Here is a 20,453-nt window from a genome sequence, read left to right on the forward strand (position 1 = left end):
CTATGAATCTGTTTCATGTTGTCTCTAGTGGTCCCCTGTGCATCATCCTTATTTTTCATTAGGCTCTGGTCCCTGTCTATCTCCATCATCTCTTCTGCACGTACTGGCTTCCCTCCTTTTCTTTCTCACCACCCCATCTTCTGCCTGTTCCACCTCCTCAATCCCCGGTGCAGCAAACCTGTTACTCAACTCAATTTCATCACCACTAGCTGGTCTCCTCTGCCTTGTCCTCGTGGTCGCATTCTTCCATGGATCACTTTCCTCTTCTGGCAGGCCTCCCTCCAGGTCCTTTCATTTAGCAGGAGTCTGCAAATCTTGAGTTGTCTGTACCACCATCCAAAGCAGTGTGGACTGATGCACATTTATTTTCATTATCTGAGTCAGATGTCACCAGTGGAAGGTTGATTTTCTTTTTTGGTGGTTTGGGTTCTGTAGTTTCTGCATCAGAGTATGGCTCTTTTAAAACTTCTGAAAGCATGCTCCACACCTCGTCCCTCTCAGATTTTGGAAGGCACTTCAGATTCTTAAATCTTGGGTCGAGTGCTGTAGCTATTTTTAGAAATCTCACATTGGTATCTCCTTTGCGTTTTGTGAAATCTGCAGTGAAAGTGTTCTTAAAATGAACACATGCTGGGTCATCATCTGAGACTGCTATAACATGAAATATATGGCAGAATGTGGGTAAAACAGAGCAGGGGACATACAATTCTCCCCCAAGGAAGTCAGTCACAAATTTAATTAACGCATTATTTTTTTAATGAGCGTCATCAGCCTTGGAAGCATGTCCTCTGGAATGGTGGCCGAAGCATGAAGGGGCATACGAATGTTTAGCATATCTGGCACGTAAATACCTTGCAATGCCGGCTACAAAAGTGTCATGCAAATGCCTGTTCTCACTTTCTGGTGAGATTGTAAATAAAAAGAGGGCAGCATTATCTCCCATAAATGTAAACAAACTTGTTTGTCTTAGCGATTGGCTGAACAAGAAGTAGGACTGAGTGGACTTGTAGCCTCTGAAGTTTTACATTCATAGAATATCAGGGTTGGAAGGGACCTCAGGAGGTCATCTAGTCTAACCCCCTGCTCAAGGCAGGAACAATCCCCAGACAGATTTTTACCCCAGTTCTCTAAATGATCCCCTCAAGGATTGAGCTCACAACCCTGGGTTTAGCAGGCCAATGCTCATACTACTGAGCTATCCCTCCCCATTGTTTTATTTTTGAGTGCAGTTATGTAACAAACAAAAAAAATCTACATTTGTAAATTGCACTTTCAGGACAAAGTGATTACACTACAGTAATATGCAGTGAATTGAAAAATATTATTTCTTCTGTTTATCATTTTTACAGTGCAAATATTTGTAATCAAAATATATTTTGATTTCAATTACAACACAAAATACAAGATATATGGGAAAATGTAGAAAAAACATCCAAAATATTTAATAAATTTCAATTGGTAGTCTCTTGTTTAACAGTGCGATTAAAACTGTGATTAATCGCAATAATTTTTTTAATCACGATTAAATTTTTTTTGAGTTAACAACGTGAGTTGACTGATTAATCGAGACCCCTAGTCAAAATCCCTTGGGGGAAGGATTATAAAAGAGGTTCAGCTGGGATATTGTTAGGGGTCTGCTACAGACCCCCAGAGTCAGACTCTGATATGGAGAGAGATCGCTTTAATATTATTAGAAAGACTTCTGGGAAGTGTGTCATAATGGGAGACTTTAACACTCCAGATATAGATTGGAGAATAAATGCTACTTATACTAGTAGGCCTGGATGTGATAACAGTTTTCATAGAATATCAGGGTTGGAAGGGACCTCAGGAGGTCATCTAGTCTAACCCCCTGCTCAAAGCAGGACCAATCCCCAACTAAATCATCCCAGCCAAGGCTTTGTCAACCTGACCTTAAAAACCTCCAAGGAAGGAGATTCCACCATCTCCCTAGGTAACCCATTCCAGTGCTTCATCACCCTCCTAGTGAAAAAGTTTTTTCTAATAGCCAACCTAAACGTCCTCCACTGCAACTTGAAATCATTACTCCTTGTTGTGTCATCTGCTACCACTGAGAACAGTCTAGCTCCATCCTCTTTGGAACCCCCTTTCAGGTAGTTGAAAGCAGCTATCAAATTCCCCCCCCCTTCTTCTCTTCTGCAGACTAAACAATCCCAGTTCCCTCAGACACTCCTCATAAGTCATGTGCTCCAGGCCCCTAATAATTTTTGTTGCCCTCTGCTGGACTCTTTCCAATTTTTCCACATCCTTCTTGTAGTGTGGAGCCCAAAACTGGACACAGTACTCCAGATGAGGCCTCACCAATGTCCAATAGAGGGGAATGATCATGTCCCTGAATCTGCTGGCAATGCCCCTACTTATTCAGCCCAAAATGCCGTTAGCCTTCTTGGTAACAAGGGCACACTGTTGACTCATATCCAGCTTCTCATCTACTGTAACCTCTAGGTCCTTTTCTGCAGAACTGCTGCCTAGCCACTCGGTCCCTAGTCTGTAGCAGTTCATGGGATTCTTCTGTCCTAAGTGCAGGACTCTGCACATGTCCTTGTTGAACCTCATCAGACTTCTTTTGGCCAAATCCTCCCTCTGTATCCTATCCCTACCCTCCAGCATATCACAGAATCATAGACTTTAAGGTCAGAAGGAACCATTATGATCATCTAGTTTGACCTCCTGCACAACGCAGGCCACAGAATCTCAACCACCCACTCCTGTATCAAACCCCTAACCTATGACTGAGCTACAGAAGTCCTCAAATCGTGGTTTAAAGACTTCAAGGTGCAGAGAATCCTCCAGCAAGTGACCCATGCCCCAAGCTGCAGAGGAAGGCGAAAACCCCCCAGGGCCTCTGCCAATCTGCCCTGGAGGAAAATTCCTTCCTGACCCCAAATATGGTGATCAGCTAAACCCTGAACACGTGGGCAAGACTAACCAGCCAAACACCCAGGAAAGATTTCTCTGTAGTAACTCAGATTCCACCCCATCTAACATCCCATCACAGGCCATTGGGCATATTTATCGCTAATAGTCAAAGATCAATTAATTGCCAAAATTAGGTTATCGTATCATACCACCCCCTCCATAAATTTATCAAGCTTAGTCTTTTGCCCCCACTGCTCCCCTTGGAAGGCTGTTCCAGAACTTCACTCCTCTTAGGGTTACAAACCTTCGTCTAATTTCAAGTCTAAACTTCCTGATGGCCAGTTATATCCATTTGTTCTTGTGTCCACATTGGTACTGAGCTTAAATAATTCCTCTCTCTCCCTGGTATTTATTCCTCTGATATATTTATAGAGAGCAATCATATCTCCCCATAGCCTTCTTTTGGTTAGGCTAAACAAGCCAAGCTCTTTGAGTCTCTTTTCATAAGACAGGTTTTCCATTCCTCGGATTATCCTAGTAGCCTTTCTCTGTACCTGTTCCAGTTTGAATTCATCCATCTTAAACATGGGAGACCAGAACTGCACACACTATTCCAGATGAGGTCTCACCAGTGCCTTGTATAATGGTACTAACACCTCCTTATCTCTACTGGAAATACCTCACCTGATGCATCCCAAGACCGCATTAGCTTTTTTCACAGCCATATCACATTGGCGGCTCATAGTCATCCTGTGATCAACCAATACTCTGAGGTCCTTCTCCTCCTCTGTTACTTCCAACTGATGCATCCCCAGCTTATAACAAAAATTCTTGTTATTAATCCCTAAATGCATGACCTTGCACTTTTCACTGTTAAATTTCATCCTATTACTATTACTCTAGTTTAGAAGGTCATCTAGATCTCCTCTGTATTGGCAATACCTCCCAGCTTTGTGTCATCCGCAAACTTTATTAGCATATTCCCACTTTTTGTGCCAAGGTCAGTAATAAAAAGATTAAATAAGATTGGTCCCAAAACCGATCCCTGAGGAACTCCACAAGTAACCTCCCTCCAGCCTGACAATTCACCCATTGTAGTCTCCCCTTTAATCAGTTCCTTATCCACCTTTCAATTTTCATATTGATCCCCATCTTTTCCAATTTAGCTAATAATTCCCCATGTGGAACCATATCAAATGTCTTACTGAAATCGAGGTAAATTAGATCCACTGCATTTCCTTTGTCTAAGAAATCTGTTACCTTCTCAAAGGAGATCAGGTTGGTTTGGCACAATCTATCTTTTGTAAAACCATGTTGTATTTTGTCCCAATTACCATTGACCTCAATGTCCTTAACTGCTTTCTCCTTCAAATTTTTTTCCAAGATCTTGCATACTACAGATGTCAAACTAACTGGCCTGTAGTTACCTGGATCACTTTTTTTTTCTTTCTTAAAAATAGGATCTATGTTAGCAATTCTCCAGTCATACGGTACAACCCCTGAGTTTACAGATTCATTACAAATTCTTGCTAATGGGTTAGCAATTTCATGTGCCAGTTCCTTTAATATTCTTGGATGAAGATTATCTGGGCCCCCCGATTTAGTCCCATTAAGCTGTTCGAGTTTGGCTTCTACCTCGGATGTGGTAATATCTACCTCCATATCCTCATTCCCATTTGTCATCCTACCATTATCCCTAAGCTCCTCATTAGCCTCATTAAATACTGAGGCAAATTATTTGTTTAGATATTGGGCCATGCCTAGATTATCCTTAACCTCCACTCCAGCCTCAGTGTTTAGCGGTCCCACTTCTTTTTTCTTTGTTTTCTTCTTATTTATATGGCTATAGAGCCTTTTACTATTGGTTTTAATTCCCTCTGCAAGGTCCAATTCCACATGGCTTTTGGCCTTTCTCACTTTATCCCTACATGTTCTGACTTCAATAAGGTAGCTTTCCTTGCTGATCACTCCCATCTTCCACTCTTTGTAAGCTTTCTGCTTTTTCTTAATAACCTCTCTGAGATGCTTGCTCACCCAGGTTGGCCTACAATTCCTGCCTATGAATTTTTTCCCCTTTTTTGGGATGCAGGCTTCTGATAGTTTCTGCAGTTTTGACTTGAAGTAATTCCAGGCCTCCTCTGCCTTTAGATCCACAAGTTCTTCAGTCCAATCCACTTCTCTAACTAATTTCCTTAATTTTTTAAAGTTATCCCTTTTGAAATCAAAAGTTTAAACTTAATTAGCTCATGATCGCTCAAACCAAGATTGTCCCTTACAACCATTTCTTCTATGAGGTCCTCACTACTCACCAAAACCAAATCTAAAATGGCATCCCCTCTTGTTGGTTCAGCAAGTACTTGGTGAAGGAATCCATCAGCTATCACATCCAGGAAAATCTGAGCCCTATTATTATTACTAGCACTTGTCCTCCAGTCTATATCTGGGAAGTTAAAGTCTCCCATGATCACACAATTCCCATTAGTATTTACTTAATTAAAAACATTAAAGAGGTCTCTACCCATATCCAAATCAGATCCCGACGGTCTGTAGCACACCCCAAGCACTATCTCAGGGGAGGCTCTAGTAGCTTTCTTCCCCAATGTGATTTTTGCCCAGACAGACTCTGTCTTATCCATTCCATCCCTTCTTATTTCTTTACAGTCTATCTCATCATTGATATACAATGCTACTCCACCACCTTTGCCTTTATTTCTGTCTTTCCTAAACAGCACATACCCTTCAATACCTGTACTCCAGTCATGACTACTATTCCACCTTGTTTCTGTTATCCCTATAATATCCGGTTTCACTTCCTGCACCAGTAACTCTAGTTCCTCCATTTTGTTACCTAGGCTCCTTGCATTGGTGTACAAACATCTTAATTTTTGCTGTTTGGCTTTGCTCACATTCTTTACACGATTAGGCCCAGACATTCTACCACCAGTATCACCTATTAGAATGGTGTCTACACTACCCTTCCTCCTTATGTCTGTTCCCCTACCCATGGCTGTATCCTTTCTTACTTCGTTTTCTTCCCTCTCAATGTTAAAATCCAGCGTGGAGATTACCTGGACATCTCCTAACCATCTCCCCCCAATTCCTAGTTTAAAGCTCTCTTAATCTGTTGTGCCAGCCTCCATCCTAGAAGTCTATTTCCCTCCCTACTCAGGTGAAGTCCATCCCGAGAGAACAGTCCTCAGTCCATGAATGCCTCCCAGTGGTCATACATCCCAAAGTCCTCCTTATAGCACCATTGCCTGAGCCATCTGTTGATTGTCATAATCTTGTCACACCTTTGTTACCCTTCTCTAGGAACAGGCAGAATCCACTGAAGATCACCTGAGCCTCGATTTCCTTAAGCGTCTTCCCCAGCCTGGCATAGTCTCCCTTGATACGTTCCAACAAGAATCTAGCTGTATCATTTGTTCCCACATGAAGGACAATCAGCGGATTCTTTTTCCCCCCCGTTAGGATCCTCTTCAGCCTCAGGTCCACATCTTGTATCTTAGCACCCGGCAGACAGCACACCCTTCTGTTCTCTGGATCAGCTCTGGTTACAGGCCTGTCTATTCTTCTCAGTAAGGAGTCCCCAATCACGTAGACCTGCCTTTTCCTGGTGATGGTGCGATTCTCTGGTCTATCCCCTGTTCCCTCTGGCTGCAAGTCCTCTCGATTCCTATTCTCCCTTGCAATCCTCTGCAACCCATCCCGTATCCTCCTGGGGCTCATATTTGGTGTTATCTCCATTGACTCTTCCCCTCTTCCTATAGGACTAGCTGATCTTCTCTTCTTCCTTGCCCTTTCACCTTCAGCGACCACCTTCTTCATTTTCCAACTCCGCAAACCTGTTCCTGAGCTCTATTTCTCCTTCACTGGCCTGTCTTTTCCTCTGCCTGGTTCTCTTAGTCACATGCTTCCACCGTCCACTTTTCTCACCCAGCAGTCTCCCCTCAGAGTTCTTTGGTCCTGCTTCCATTTGCAAGTCTGAGCTTTTCCCTTCAGACTCCTAATGTCTTTGCTCCATCATCTGCTCAAGCCCCCTTCTAAACTCAACCAGTTTCCACTTGCATCTCCAGTCCTCGGATCTTTTCTTCCATCAGCTCTAGCAGGCGGCACTTCATGAAGACGAAACTCTTTTCAGGTACCCCTTCCAGGATCATGTACATGCCGCAGCTTCCACATCCAGTCATCTTCATTGTGTCTTCCACCGCTTGGGTCACTACCACTGCTGCCTCTGTATCTGTCATAGGGTTCCCACCTAAATCCTGTAAATCTGGGAAACACAAACCAAACCACAACACCACCACCCACAGCAAAACAAAACAAACCCCCAACAAGCACCAAATCACTGCCAGAACTCCACACACTCCCTTCACTAGCCTATCTGTTCCTCTGCCTGCCTCTTAGTCTTCTCCCCAAACTTCTCTTGCAAACTCCCCTGTTTACAGCTCTGTTTGCTGGCTCCTGTGCCACTGCCTGACTGGCTGGCTACCTTTATAGGACCCCTAGTCAGAGAAACCCCGCCCCCTAATCAGGGCTCAGTTTCTCTCCCAGCACACTCCTCCCAGTTTAGTGTCATCTGCGCAGCCTGCTCTGATTCTTCAGAATTTTGTGCCCATAGAAGCATATCCTGATGTCTGTCCAGGAAATCCTCATTTTCTCTTATGCAACACAGGGTTGATACTTGTTTCTCCAGACCTTGAACCTTCTCTTCCAATATGGAGACCAGCTTGCACTTTGTACAGACAAAGTCGCTTCTGTCTTGTGGAAGAAAGATAAACATGGCACATCCTCTGCAGGTCACAACAGCTGATTGCTCACCATCCATATTACCTTCCTTCTAAGAGCTTCCTCAGCTGTTGCAGCAACTGCTCAGAGGACCCTGCAAGTCAAAAGCCTCAGTGGGCTCTCCCCAGGTGAACTGCCAGTCAGACTCCCTCTATTACCCTCTCCACTGTTCACCGCTCAGCTGACTGCCTTTTTATAACAGTCAGGCCCACTCAAGGCCCACCTGGAACAAAGCACTCCCAATTCACACTTTTCAAACAATTAAGCACACAGTCAAACTGACAAACTGTCCCCACAACACTCAGATACTCACCAACACAGCCCACCTAATGCAGCACTTAGCATACCTCCTCTCAGGGTATGTCTACACTACGAAATTAGTTCGAATTTATAGAAGCCGGTTTTATAGAAATCGGTTGTATACAGCTGATTGTGTGTATCCCCACATAAAATGCTCTAAGTGCTCTAGTCGGCGGACCGCGTCCACAGTACGAGGCTAGCGTCGACTTCCGGAGCATTGCACTATGGGTAGCTATCCCACAGCTATCCCACAGTTCCCGCAGTCTCCGCCGCCCATTGGAATTCTGGGTTGAGATCCCAATGCCCGGATGATGCAAAACAGTGTCGCGGGAGGTTCTTGGTACATGTCGTCAGGCCCCTCCCCCTCCGTCACAGCAACGGCAGACAATAGATTCGTGCCTTTTTACCTGGGTTACCTGTGCAGACAACATACCACGGCAAGCATGGAGCCCGCTCAGCTCAGCTGAGCTCACCGTCACCATATGTCCTCTGGGTGCCGGCAGACGTGGGACTGCATTGCTACACAGCAGCAGCTGCTAACTGCCTTTTGGCGGTAGACGGTGCAGTAGACTGGTAGCCTTCATTGGCGATCTGGGTGCTGGCAGCCGTGGGGCTGCATTGCACCAGCCCCTTGCCTTTTGGCAGTAGATGGTGTATTACGACTGGTAACCGTCCTATTACAAGTTGGCTCATCGCACATTAGCAGAATCTTCCCTGAGCAGCAGATTGTGCAATAGGCCTGAAGGCCATCGTAATACACTAACTGCCAAGCCCCCAGTATTTGCTGCCAAGCACCCAGAAAGATGCCGAGGGCTATCAGTCACGCTGCACCGTCGTCTTAAGATATAAAAAATAGATTTGCTCTGTATTCATTTGCTTTCCCCTCCCTCCGTCAAATCAACAGCCTGCTAAACCCAGGGTTTTCAGTTTAATCTTTGGGGGGACCATTCTGTGTGACAGTTGTTTGTGTTTCTCCCTGATGCACAGCCACCGTTCTTGATTTTAATTCCCTGTACATGTCGTCAGGGTACATGTACAGGGTACATGTCGTCAGGCCCCTCCCCCTCCGTCACAGCAACGGCAGACAATAGATTCGCGCCTTTTTACCTGGGTTACCTGTGCAGACAACATATCACGGCAAGCATGGAGCCCGCTCAGCTCAGCTGAGCTCACCGTCACCATATGTCCTCTGGGTGCCGGCAGACGTGGGACTGCATTGCTACACAGCAGCAGCTGCTAACTGCCTTTTGGCGGTAGACGGTGTAGCATGACTAATAGCTGTGGGGCTAGCAGCCATAGGGTTGCATTGCACCAGCCCCTTGCCCTTTGGTAGAAGATGGTATATTATGACTGGTATCCGTCGTCGTTGTACTGCAGTGGCTGTCAATCATGGGCACCTGGGCAGACATGCTACTGTCTCGATGATGATGGCTATCAGTCGTAGTATACTATTTTCTGCCAATTGCCCAATATTGTCTGCTAAGCACCCAGAAGAGGCCGAGGGCGATCTGGGTGCTGGCAGACGTGGGGCTGGCAGATGTGGGGCTGCATTGCTACACAGCAGCAGCCCCTTGCCTTTTGGTAGAAGATGGTATATTACGATTGGTATCCGTCGTCATCGTACTGCAGAGGCTATCAGTCATGCTGCACCATAGGCTGCCAGCTTAAGATGTAAAAAATAGATTTGTTCTGTATTCATTTGCTTCCCCTTCCTCCATGAAATCAACGGCCTGCTAAGCCCAGGGTTTTCAGTTTAATCTTTGGGGGGACCATTCTGTGTGACAGTTGTTTGTGTTTCTCCCTGATGCACAGCCACCTTTCTTGATTTTAATTCCCTGTTCCTGTACCTGTACGCCATGTCATCACTCGGCCCTCCCTCCTTCTCCTGGTCCATCAGATACTAGTTTCACGCCTTTTTTCTGACCAGGCGCCATAGCTAGCACTGGGATCATGGAGCCCGCTCAGATCACCGCGGCAATTATGAGCACTATGAACACCACGCGCATTGTCCTGGAGTATATGCAGAGCCAGGACATGCCAAGGCGAAACCCGGACCAGCCGAGGAGGTGATTGCAGCGTGGCGAAGAGAGTGATGAGGAAATTGACATGGCCATAGACCTCTCACAAGGCACAGGCCCCAGCAATGTGGAAATCATGGTGTCACTGGGGCAGGTTCATGCCGTGGAACGCCGATTCTGGGCCTGGGAAACAAGCACAGACTGGTGGGACCGCATCGTGCTGCAAGTGTGGGACGATTCCCAGTGGCTGCGAAACTTTCGCATGCGTAAGGCCACTTTCATGGAACTTTGTGACTTGCTTTCCCCTGCCCTGAAACGCCAGGATACCAAGATGAGAGCAGCCCTCACAGTTGAGAAGAGAGTGGCGATAGCCCTGTGGAAGCTTGCAACGCCAGACAGCTACCGGTCAGTCGGGAATCAATTTGGAGTGGGCAAATCTACGGTGGGGGCTGCTGTGATCCAATTTGCCAGGGCAATGAAAGACCTGGTGATATCAAGGGTAGTGATTCTGGGCAACGTGCAGGCAATAGTGGATGGTTTTGCTGAAATGGGATTCCCAAACTGTGGCGGGGCTATAGACGGAACCCATATCCCTATCTTGTCACCGGAGCACCAAGCCACCGACTACGTAAACCGTAAGGGGTACTTTTCAATGCTGCTGCAAGCCCTGGTGGATCACAAGGGACGTTTCACCAACATCAACGTGGGATGGCCGGGAAAGGTACATGATGCTCGCGTCTTCAGGAACTCTGGTCTGTTTCGAAAGCTGGAGGAAGGGACTTTCTTCCCAGACCAGAAAGTAACCGTTGGGGATGTTGAAATGCCTATCGTGATCCTTGGGGACCCAGCCTACTCTTTAATGCCATGGCTCATGAAGCCGTATACAGGCAGCCTGGACAGGAGTCAGGACCTGTTCAACTACAGGCTGAGCAAGTGCCGAATGGTGGTGGAATGTGCATTTGGACATTTAAAAGTGCGCTGGCGCAGCTTACTGACTCGCTCAGACCTCAGCAAAAAGAATATCTCCATTGTTATTGCTGCTTGCTGTGCGCTCCACAATATCTGTGAGAGTAAGGGGGAGACCTTTATGGCGGGGTGGGAGGTTGAGGCAACTCGCCTGGCCGCTGATTACGCGCAGCCAGACACCAGGGCGGTTAGAGGAGCACAGCAGGGAAGCTTTGAAAACGAGTTTTGTGACTGGCCAGGCTACTGTGTGAAACTTCTGTTTGTTTCTCCTTGATGAACCCTCCAAACACCCCCCCCCGACCCGGTTCACTCTACTTCCCTGTAAACCAACCACCCCACCTCACCCTCCCCTCCCCAATTCGAGCACCGCTTGCAGAGGCAATAAAGTCATTGTTTTTTCACATTCATGCATTCTTTATTAGTTCCTCACAGAAGTACGGGGATAATTGCCAAGGTAGCCTGGGATGGGTGGGGGAGGAGGGATGGAAAAGGACACACTGCATTTTAAAACTTTAAGTCTTATTGAAGGCCAGCCTTCTGATGCTTGGGCGATCATCTGGGCTGGAGTGACTGGGTGGACGGAGGCCCCCCCACCGTGTTCTTGGGCGTCTGGGTGAGGAGGCTATGGAACTTGGGGAGGAGGGCTGTTGGTTAAACAGGGGCTGTAGCGGCGGTCTCTGCTCCTGCTGCCTTTCCTGCAGCTCAACCATACGCTCGAGCATATCAGTTTGATGCTCCAGCAGACGGAGCATTGACTCTTGCCGTCTGTCTGCAAGCTGACGCCACCTATCGTCTTCAGCCCGCCACTTGCTCTTTTCATCCCGCCATTCATCCCGCCACCTCTCCTCTCGTTCATATTGTGCTTTTCTCATGTCCGACATTGACTGCCTCCACGCATTCTGCTGTGCTCTATCAGCGTGGGAGGACATCTGCAGCTCCGTGAACATATCGTCCCGCGTCCTACGTTTTCTCTTTCTAATGTTGACTAGCCTCTGCGAAGGAGAAACATTTGCAGCTGGTGGAGGAGAAGGGAGAGGTGGTTAAAAAAGACACATTTTAGAGAACAATGGGTACACTCTTTCATTACAAGGTCGCATTTTTCCTCTGCCTGCCGGTTTGGTATGAGAGATCACTCACGCAGTGCCCCAGGCAACATATTTCGGCTTGAAGGCAGCCATGGTAGGCCACAGTATTTTGGCTTTTTTAACCTTCTTAACATGCGGGAAAGGTTTCAAACAGCAGCGCATTTCCCATATCAAGGATGAATAGGGTTGTCCATTTAAAATGGGTTTTCAATGTAAAAGGAGGGGCTGCGGTTTCCCGGTTAACATGCGGCACAAACTCAAGTAAACCACCCCCCCACACACACACACGATTCTCTGGGATGATCACTTCACCCCTCCCCCCACCGCGTGGTTAACAGCGGGGAACATTTCTGTTCAGAAGAGCAGGAACGGGCACCTCTGAATGTCCCCTTAATAAAATCACCCCATTTCAACCAGGTGACCGTGAATGATATCACTCTCCTGAGGATAACAAAGAGAGATAAGGAATGGATATTGTCTGCATGCCAGCAAACACCGGGACCATACACTGCCATGCTTTGTTATGCAATGATTCCAGACTACGTGCTACTGGCCTGGAGTACATGAAGGAGAGCTTTCTGGAGATGTCCCTGGAGGATTTCCGCTCCATCCCCATACACGTTAACAGACTTTTCCAGTAGATGTACTGGCCGCGATTGCCAGGGCAAATTAATCATTAAACACGCTTGCTTTTAAACCATGTGTAATGTTTACAAATATTTACAAAGGTACACTCACCAGAGGTCTCCTGTGTGCCCTGAGGGTCTTGGGTGAGTTCGGGGGTTACTGGTTCCAGATCCAGGGTCACAAACATATCCTGGCTGTTGGGGAAACCGGTTTCTCCGCTTCCTTGCTGCTGTGAGCTACCTACAGTACCTCCATCCTCATCTTCCTCGTTCCCCGAACCGTCTTCCCTGTGTGTTTCTCCATTGACGGAGTCATAGCACGGTTGGGGTAGTGGTGGCTGCACCCCCTAGAATGGCATGCAGCTCCGTGTAGAAGCGGCAAGTTTGCGGCTCTGCCCCGGACCTTCCGTTTGCTTCTCTGGCTTTGTGGTAAGCTTGCCGTAGCTCCTTAATTTTCACGCGGCACTGCTGTGTGTCCCTGTTATGGCCTCGGTCCTTCATGGCCTTGGAGACCTTTTCTAATACTTTGCCATTTCTTTTACTGCTACGGAGTTCAGCTAGCACTGATTCATCTCCCCATCTGGCGAGCAGATCCCGTACCTCCCGTTCGGTCCATGCTGGAGCTCTTTTGCAATCCTGGGACTCCATCACGGTTACCTGTGCTGATGAGCTCAGCGTGGTCACCTGTGCTCTCCACGCTGAGCAAACAGGAAATGAAATTCAAACGTTCGCTGGTCTTTTCCTGTCTACCTAGTCAGTGCATCTGAGTTGAGAGTGCTGTCCAGAGCGGTCACAATGAAGCACTGTGGGATAGCTCCCGGAGGCCAATAACGTTGAATTCCATCCACACTACCCCAATTCCGACCCGCAAAGGCCGATTTTATCGCTAATCCCCTCGTCGAAGGTGGTGTAAAGAAACTGGTTTAAAGGACCCTTTAAGTTGAAAGAAAGGGCTTAGTCGTGTGGACGTGTCCAGGCTTAATTCGATTTAACGCTGCTAAAGTTGACATAAACCCGTAGTGTAGACCAGGCCTCAGACAGATCCCAGTCAAACTCCCTCTGTTAGCCACTTATCTGGTTGAACCAGATAAGACTGAGATAAGACTGGTAGGCTAAGGCAAGCAGAGATAATTTCTGTGATGTGCCTCTTTTGAGTGATTTGGTTTGCAATCTGGGGCATCTGTTTAGGCTCTCTGCTGCCTCTAGGTCAAGGAGCAGCTACAACCAAGTTGATCATTTTCCATGTAAGACAGCGAGGAGACAACACCTGCTTTTATCACTTGAGAGCTCTCCCATCAACATAATTAAACCACCCCCAACGAGTGGCAGGAGAAGCTCTCCCACAGACATAGCGCTGTGTACACGACCACTTATGCCACTGTAACGTAAGTAGGGTAGTGTAGACATGGCCTCAGATACTGAAATGCTCTCTGCATGGGGCTACCTCTCAAATCCTTCCAGAAACTGCAGTGTTCAGAATCCATTGCTCACCTGCTAGCAATGTCTCTTTACAGGTGTATATTGAACTGTTGCTGTGCCACCTGCACTGGCTGCCTGGCTTTCTGCTTTGATTTTAAGAAGTTGGTTTTGATCTAAAATGAACTCAGTGGCCTGGGACCTGCCTATCACGACATACTGCCACAACTGCAGTCAACGGAGGTGCCTGAGCTGGAGTCCCATTATGATAAGAGGGGGCAACTGGCAGGACTTCTTCACCAGGGACCTGGGCCCTTAGAATTCACTTCCCCTTGGTCCATAAAAGCTCAAGTTTGTTAACCTTTAGGGTATACTACAGCACCCACCTTCTCTCTCTGCTTCATGAGAAGACGGGTGTTGAGTTGGGCTAGTTAGTGTTGGTGTGGGACTCTGGTTGGAATTGTGTGGGGAAGCTAAATTCTTAAATTTATTTTGTTTATCTCTGTATTTGATGTGGGGTAATTGATGGTGTGTTTATTAATTCATGTCTTTTTAAAAGATTGCCCAGAGCCCCAGAGTGTTGGATGGGTACTTTTTAGGTATTGCACTATAGTACAAATTCAAATAAAATAAAATAAACAGACTAGTCATGTGATAAGAGCACAGGTCCTCTCATGAATCAGTAATTAGTTAAAAGCTAGGAAACAAAATGAAGGAATAAATGGCCAGTTTTCACAATGGAAAGTGGTAAATAGCAGGATCCCCCAAGAATCTGTACTGGGACCTGTGCTGTTCAACATATTCATGAATGGTCTGGAAAAAGGAATAAACAGTGAGGTAGCAAAGTTTGCAGATGATACTAAATTACTCAAGATAGTTAAGTCCAAACTGACTGCAAAGAGTTTCAAAGGGATCTCACAAAACCGATTGACTGAGCAACAAAACGACAGATGAAGATTAGCGTTGATAAGTGCAAAGTAATACACAGTGGAAAACATAATTCCAACTGTACATCCAAAATGATGGGCTCTCAATTAGCTGTTACCATTTAAGAAAGAAATCCTGGCATCATCATGAATAGCTCTCTGAAAACATCCACTCAATGTGCAGCAGCAGACAAAAAAGCTAACAGAATGTTAGGAATCATTAGGAAAAAAGATATATTAGAATTGGACAAGGTACAGAGAAGGGCAACATAAATGATGGGTGGTATAGAACAACTTCCATATGAGAAGTTAAAAAAGCTGGGATTGTTCAGTTTAAAAAGAAATGACTAAGGGGGGATATGATATAGGTCTAAAACATAATGAATGATGTGGAGAAAGTGAATAAGGAAGTGTTGTTTAGCCGTTCATACAATACAAAAACTGGGGGTCACCCAATGAAATTAATAGGCAGCAGGTTTAAAACAAACAAAAGGAAGTACTTCACACAATGCACAGTCAACCTGTGGAACTTGTTGCCTGAGGATGTTGTGAAGGTCAAAAGTTTAACTGGGGTCAAAAAAGCATTAGATAAGTTCATGGAGGATAAGTCCATCAATGGCTATTAGCAAAGATGGTCAGAGATGCAACCCGTGGTCTGGGTGTCCCTAAACCTCCATCTGCCAGAAGCTGGGACTGGACGTCACTCATTCCCTCTGAAGCATCTGACACTAGCCGTTGTCAGAGACAGGAGACTGGACTACGTGGACCATTGGTCTGACCCAGTATAGCCATTTTAATAGAATCTCAGGTTCTTGCTGATGGATGTAAGGCCAGTTGTAAGGATGTATTGTTCATTATCTGACTTCTGATGGAATTCCTGACCTTGCCTGCACCACTAAGACCTAGCTATTCAAATCCACAACCTTCCCCTAGACTAGGTAATCCTTACTGGCTACTCAATGAAGCCCAAAGGAGCAAGGCAAGAAACAGGAAGTGAAACGGCAGTCATATTCCCATCTGAACTAAGATGTGAGAAAGGCTCACCCTGGAGATAAAACATATTTAAATTATTTATATGACATTTGAAGTTAAAGATACTTGGGCAGATTCTCCATGCCATTGCTCTCCCTTTGCTTGGTGCAGGTGGAACAAAGGGAGCGGAGACCAACAGCAAATCCCTAGCTAGGGATACCGAGTGAACAGAGGGAGTGGCTGGAGCACGACATACTTTGGCAATCTCCAGCTGGCAAAAGGTCCCTTGTGGACCACAGCCAGCTGGAGCAGTTTAGAGCAGGTCCATGCTGCCTACTGTAGCCTGCACCTAAGGCCAAGTAGACAATTAGGGTGGTACAACTTGCTCCCTGATTCCCCGCCCCATTCCTGTTACATCTGCACAATGCATCAGAGAATCTGGTCCGATAACTGCTCTCCTGGGAATGTTGAGAGTGCCTCTTGCTGGCCTAGGTTTGTTATTGCTAGCTGCATATGAGCACTCTTCAGCTGGAGCCTGGGTGTGCAACAGCTATAGAACCACTCCTGCTCCAGAGTTTTCAAGTCCATAGTAGTCCCATTCCTTCTCCCCACACTGTTCACTGAAAAGTTTCATGTCAGCTTTTGAGAAATGTTTTAGCAATGATGAAAACAAAAGTTGTGTTTGCTAACAATAATAAGGGTTGTTTTTCATTTATTTTTATAACTAACCCATGCACTAGTCTTTTAAAGCTATGGACAATTTCAAAAAAGAGATATTTTAACTCTTTCAAACCTTAAACTGCTGGGCTGATTTAGTTGCAATTTTACAGAAAATTTAATCTATACTGTCTAGATATTCTCCCCTCACAAAGGTACAGATTTAATTTTCTATAATGTTACACATAAAACCTTTTGCTAACTTAGGAGTTTGAAGAAGTTCTAACTATTCGTTTTTTAAACTACAGGTAGAGGTAGAGCTAACAAAATATTGTATATAGGCTAGTTAAGGGGAAACAATTAAAAATAACCAAGATGTTAGCATTGTTTTTCACAATCGTTTTCATTTATGTCACCTCAAGCACATGTATAAAATTCTACACATCAAAAAGTTTAAGGGGCAGAAATATGTGAAAAAAAAGTTAGAAAATGTTCAGGTTGCAAAGAGAAGAAATGGAATGGAAGGAACTATCACAACTCTTTTCAGGGTAGCAGCCGTGTTAGTCTGTATCCTCAAAAAGAACAGGAGTACTTGTGGCACCTTAGAGACTAACAAATTTATTAGAGCATAAGCTTTCGTGGGCTACAACCCACTTCTTCGGATGCATATCACAACTCTGTCTACATATCTATTCATAGGATCTAACCACATCAGCCACACCATCAGGGACTCGTTCACCTGCACATCTACCAATGTGATATATGCCATCATGTGCCAGCATGCCCCTCTGCCATGTATTTTGGCCAAACCGGACAGTCTCTATGCAAAAGAATAAATGGATACAAATCTGACATCAGGAATCATAACATTCAAAAATCAGTAAGAGAACACTTCAAACTCTCTGGTCACTCAATAACAGACCTAAAAGTGGCAATTCTTCAACAAAAAAACTTCAAAAACAGACTCCAACGTGAAGCTGCAGAACTGGAATTAATTATCAAACTGGATACCATCAGATTAGGCCTGAATAAAGACTGGGAGTGGTTGGGTCATTACAAAAACTATACCTAATTTCCCCAATACTAATTTCTCCCTACTGTTACTCACACCTTCTTGTCAACTGTCTGTAATAGGCCACTCCCTTACCACTTCAAAAGTTATTTTTCCTCCCTTCGTATCCTGCTGTTAATTGATTTATCTCGTTAGACTGGCTTCACATTTGGTAAAGCAACCTCCATCCTTTCATATATTTATACCTGTTCCTGTATTTTCCACTCCATGCATTTGATGAAGTGGGTTCTAGCCCACGAAAGCTTATGCCCAAATAAATGTGTTAGTCTCTAAGGTGCCACAAGGACTCCTTGTTGTTTCTATCACAAGTTTGCCTACCAAAAATAATGTGAAGAGCCTTACAGCTTCTGTCTCATTATCTAAGTATTTCTACATCTTTCACACACTCCATCCACTCAGTGCACAGAATGAGGCAGAGGTTCTGCAGAAATAATAGTATAAGATTATGTAATTAAATACTGTCACTACGCATATGCACAGGAGGGCACAGTTACCATGATACAGGCACCCACAATTTTGACATTCCATGACATGCTTTCCAACCATAATATCTCTTAACATTGTGTCTTGGGGTTAATTTGGTTTATTATTATTATTACTGGTACTATTTATTTTCGTAGAACATCTCTATTGTGGAAGAATTTGCTGACTGCAGGAGAATACCATCTTGCAAAACACATCTGTTCCCTCAGTGAATGTTTGCACTGTGTAGGGAATGAGGTAGGGCACTCTACCTGCATCCTTAAAGATAATTAAATAGGCAACTTCTTAGAGGGAAAATCCCATTGACTGCAGCTATGGGCATGTGTCTAAGGGCAGTGGACTATGGAGAGACATTTTATCCATCCATTCACCCGTGCACAGCGCTCTTCGAACCAGGCCCAAGCTCAGCAGTTTTCCCTCAAGTTAGGGAAAGCCATATGCCCAGGCCAGGCTCTGCCTCCTTGAACAAATTCCAATGGCTCTCCCAGCCATGGCCTGGCTGGAGTTGCTGCAAGTAGGCAGCTGACGACTTGTTAATGGCCCCAGCAGCTTTCTGCTCTCGCTCTCCAAAGGGCTGGGTTGCCAATTTCGGTTGGACCTATTCCTGGAGGTTTCATCACTTGATATAATCTTTAATTAAAGATTAATCTTTAAATCCTGGTGACTCCAGGACAATTCTGGAGGGTTGGCAACCGTACAAAAGGCTGACCCTGGGTTGCTCATCCTGTGCCCCGCTCCCAGCCCCGGGCTGACAATGCCCCGAAGAACGGGGCGAGGCTGCCCCCGGCAGCCATAAAACAGGGGCCCTCGGCTGGGAAGTCCAGTAGCAGGACGAGCCACTTCTCGGCCCGGGGCTTCACGGGCTCTGTGGGCTGTCCCTCTCCAGCCCATCGCGGCTGAGGGTCAGAGCCAGCCCCGCGGCGCTCCGGGCCCGCTCGCCCAGCTCCCGGACAGGCCTTTCCGCCCCCGCGGCCCGCCCGGGAAGCCAGCGCCCCCCGCCCCGCGGCTCCCCTGACGTCAGGCCGCCAGCCCGGGCTGGTCCCCGCCTCTCATTGTCAGGAGCCCGAGCCCGGCGGCCCGGAGCCAGCGGGCTGCCTGCAACTGCGGAGGGCGCCGCGCGGCTCCCAGGAGGAGCCCCCAGGCGGCGAGAGGCGGGACCCGGCTGTCTTGGGAGGAGGCTCCGTCTCCGAGACTCGGGCAAGTTCCCGGCGGGACTCGGGCTCGGGGCCGGGCAAGGGTCTGCGGAGACCCGCGGGGAGCGGGAGCGGGGCCGGGGAGCAGGCCGGGTCCTGGGGAGGGGGCGGCAGGAGCCCGGCCGGCTCGGGGTGGAGGGATGCGAGGCGTTCGCTTTGTTCGCGGTGCCAGCGGCAGCCAGGGCGGGTCAGTGGGGGAGCCGCTGCGAAGGGCGCGTTGGGAGCGGGGAGGGGAGGGGAGACTCCTGCGGGCGAGCCCCCCCCCCCCCCCCCGGCAGTTGCTTTGTTAGTGAAACTCCCCCGGAGTCTGGGCTGAAACTTCCAGCCGTAGTTTTCTGGGGAGGGGGCGCCTCGCTCCCGAGCCTGCCCCACCAGCCGCTGACATGCGGTCGGGGGAGCCGCAGCGTTTCAGTGCTGGGCCGGAGACAGCTCGCGCCCTGCATCCCAGCAGGGAGCATGAGCCCAGCAAGTCCCAGCTCCAGGAACTGCTAGCAGCTGGCAGGCGAGCTCTCCTAAGATTGCTTCCTTGGCTGGGGTAATGTTGATTCAGAAATCCCAGCGCCCTTTCGTTTGTCTTTTGCCATTTCTATCTAAAATAGATCAGGGAACAAACGCAGGGGCCATACAAAGTCCCCGTGGTTGCCCAAAAGTCCTCGTACTGGACTGTTCCATGGAGGTAGAGTTAACCTTGCGGTGTGAATGAAAAATGGTCTCCAACTGTTGGGTCTGTTACTGAGGAGGATGGTTTAAGCAGAATGTGCATTTTCACAGTTTTTAAGGGAAAAACCTCCAATATGCTGGTTGAGCAGGGAATTTAAATGGTTAAATGAGGGAACAAGTAGAGCATTCTTCTGCGTCAGAAATAATTATTTTGATCAGAACCCTCTCCAGGGCAGATCTGTTTGTGCTCGGTTTACTCCGAGGAATTTTCCAAGTTTCTAAAACGAAACCATTTTCCTGACCATGGAAACGTGAACTGCAAATAGTGAACAGAGGCTTCCTGATCAAGCTTGCAGTTGTTTCACCCACCATGATCTTTGACTGATCTAGGCTGTTGTTTGCAGAAGGAGT

General features: G+C 46.8%; 1 protein-coding gene across 3 annotated transcripts in view; it reads left to right on the forward strand.

Moving 5' to 3' along the window:
• The first annotated feature begins 19,252 nt into the window (after window positions 1-19,252).
• Window positions 19,253-20,453, forward strand: part of LUZP1 (leucine zipper protein 1) — a 43,930-nt gene continuing 42,729 nt past the window's right edge. For 2 of the 3 annotated variants that reach the window (XM_034753887.1, XM_034753889.1), the window contains exon 1: window positions 19,253-19,386. The gene's annotated coding sequence lies outside the window, so the exon portion shown is untranslated. Of the gene's footprint in view, window positions 19,387-19,721; window positions 19,918-20,453 lie in introns of those variants that run through there. The other variant, XM_034753888.1, reaches the window with a different exon arrangement.

Source organism: Trachemys scripta, chromosome 20 (assembly GCF_013100865.1).
Source record: "Trachemys scripta elegans isolate TJP31775 chromosome 20, CAS_Tse_1.0, whole genome shotgun sequence".
NCBI classification, from domain to species: domain Eukaryota; kingdom Metazoa; phylum Chordata; order Testudines; family Emydidae; genus Trachemys; species Trachemys scripta.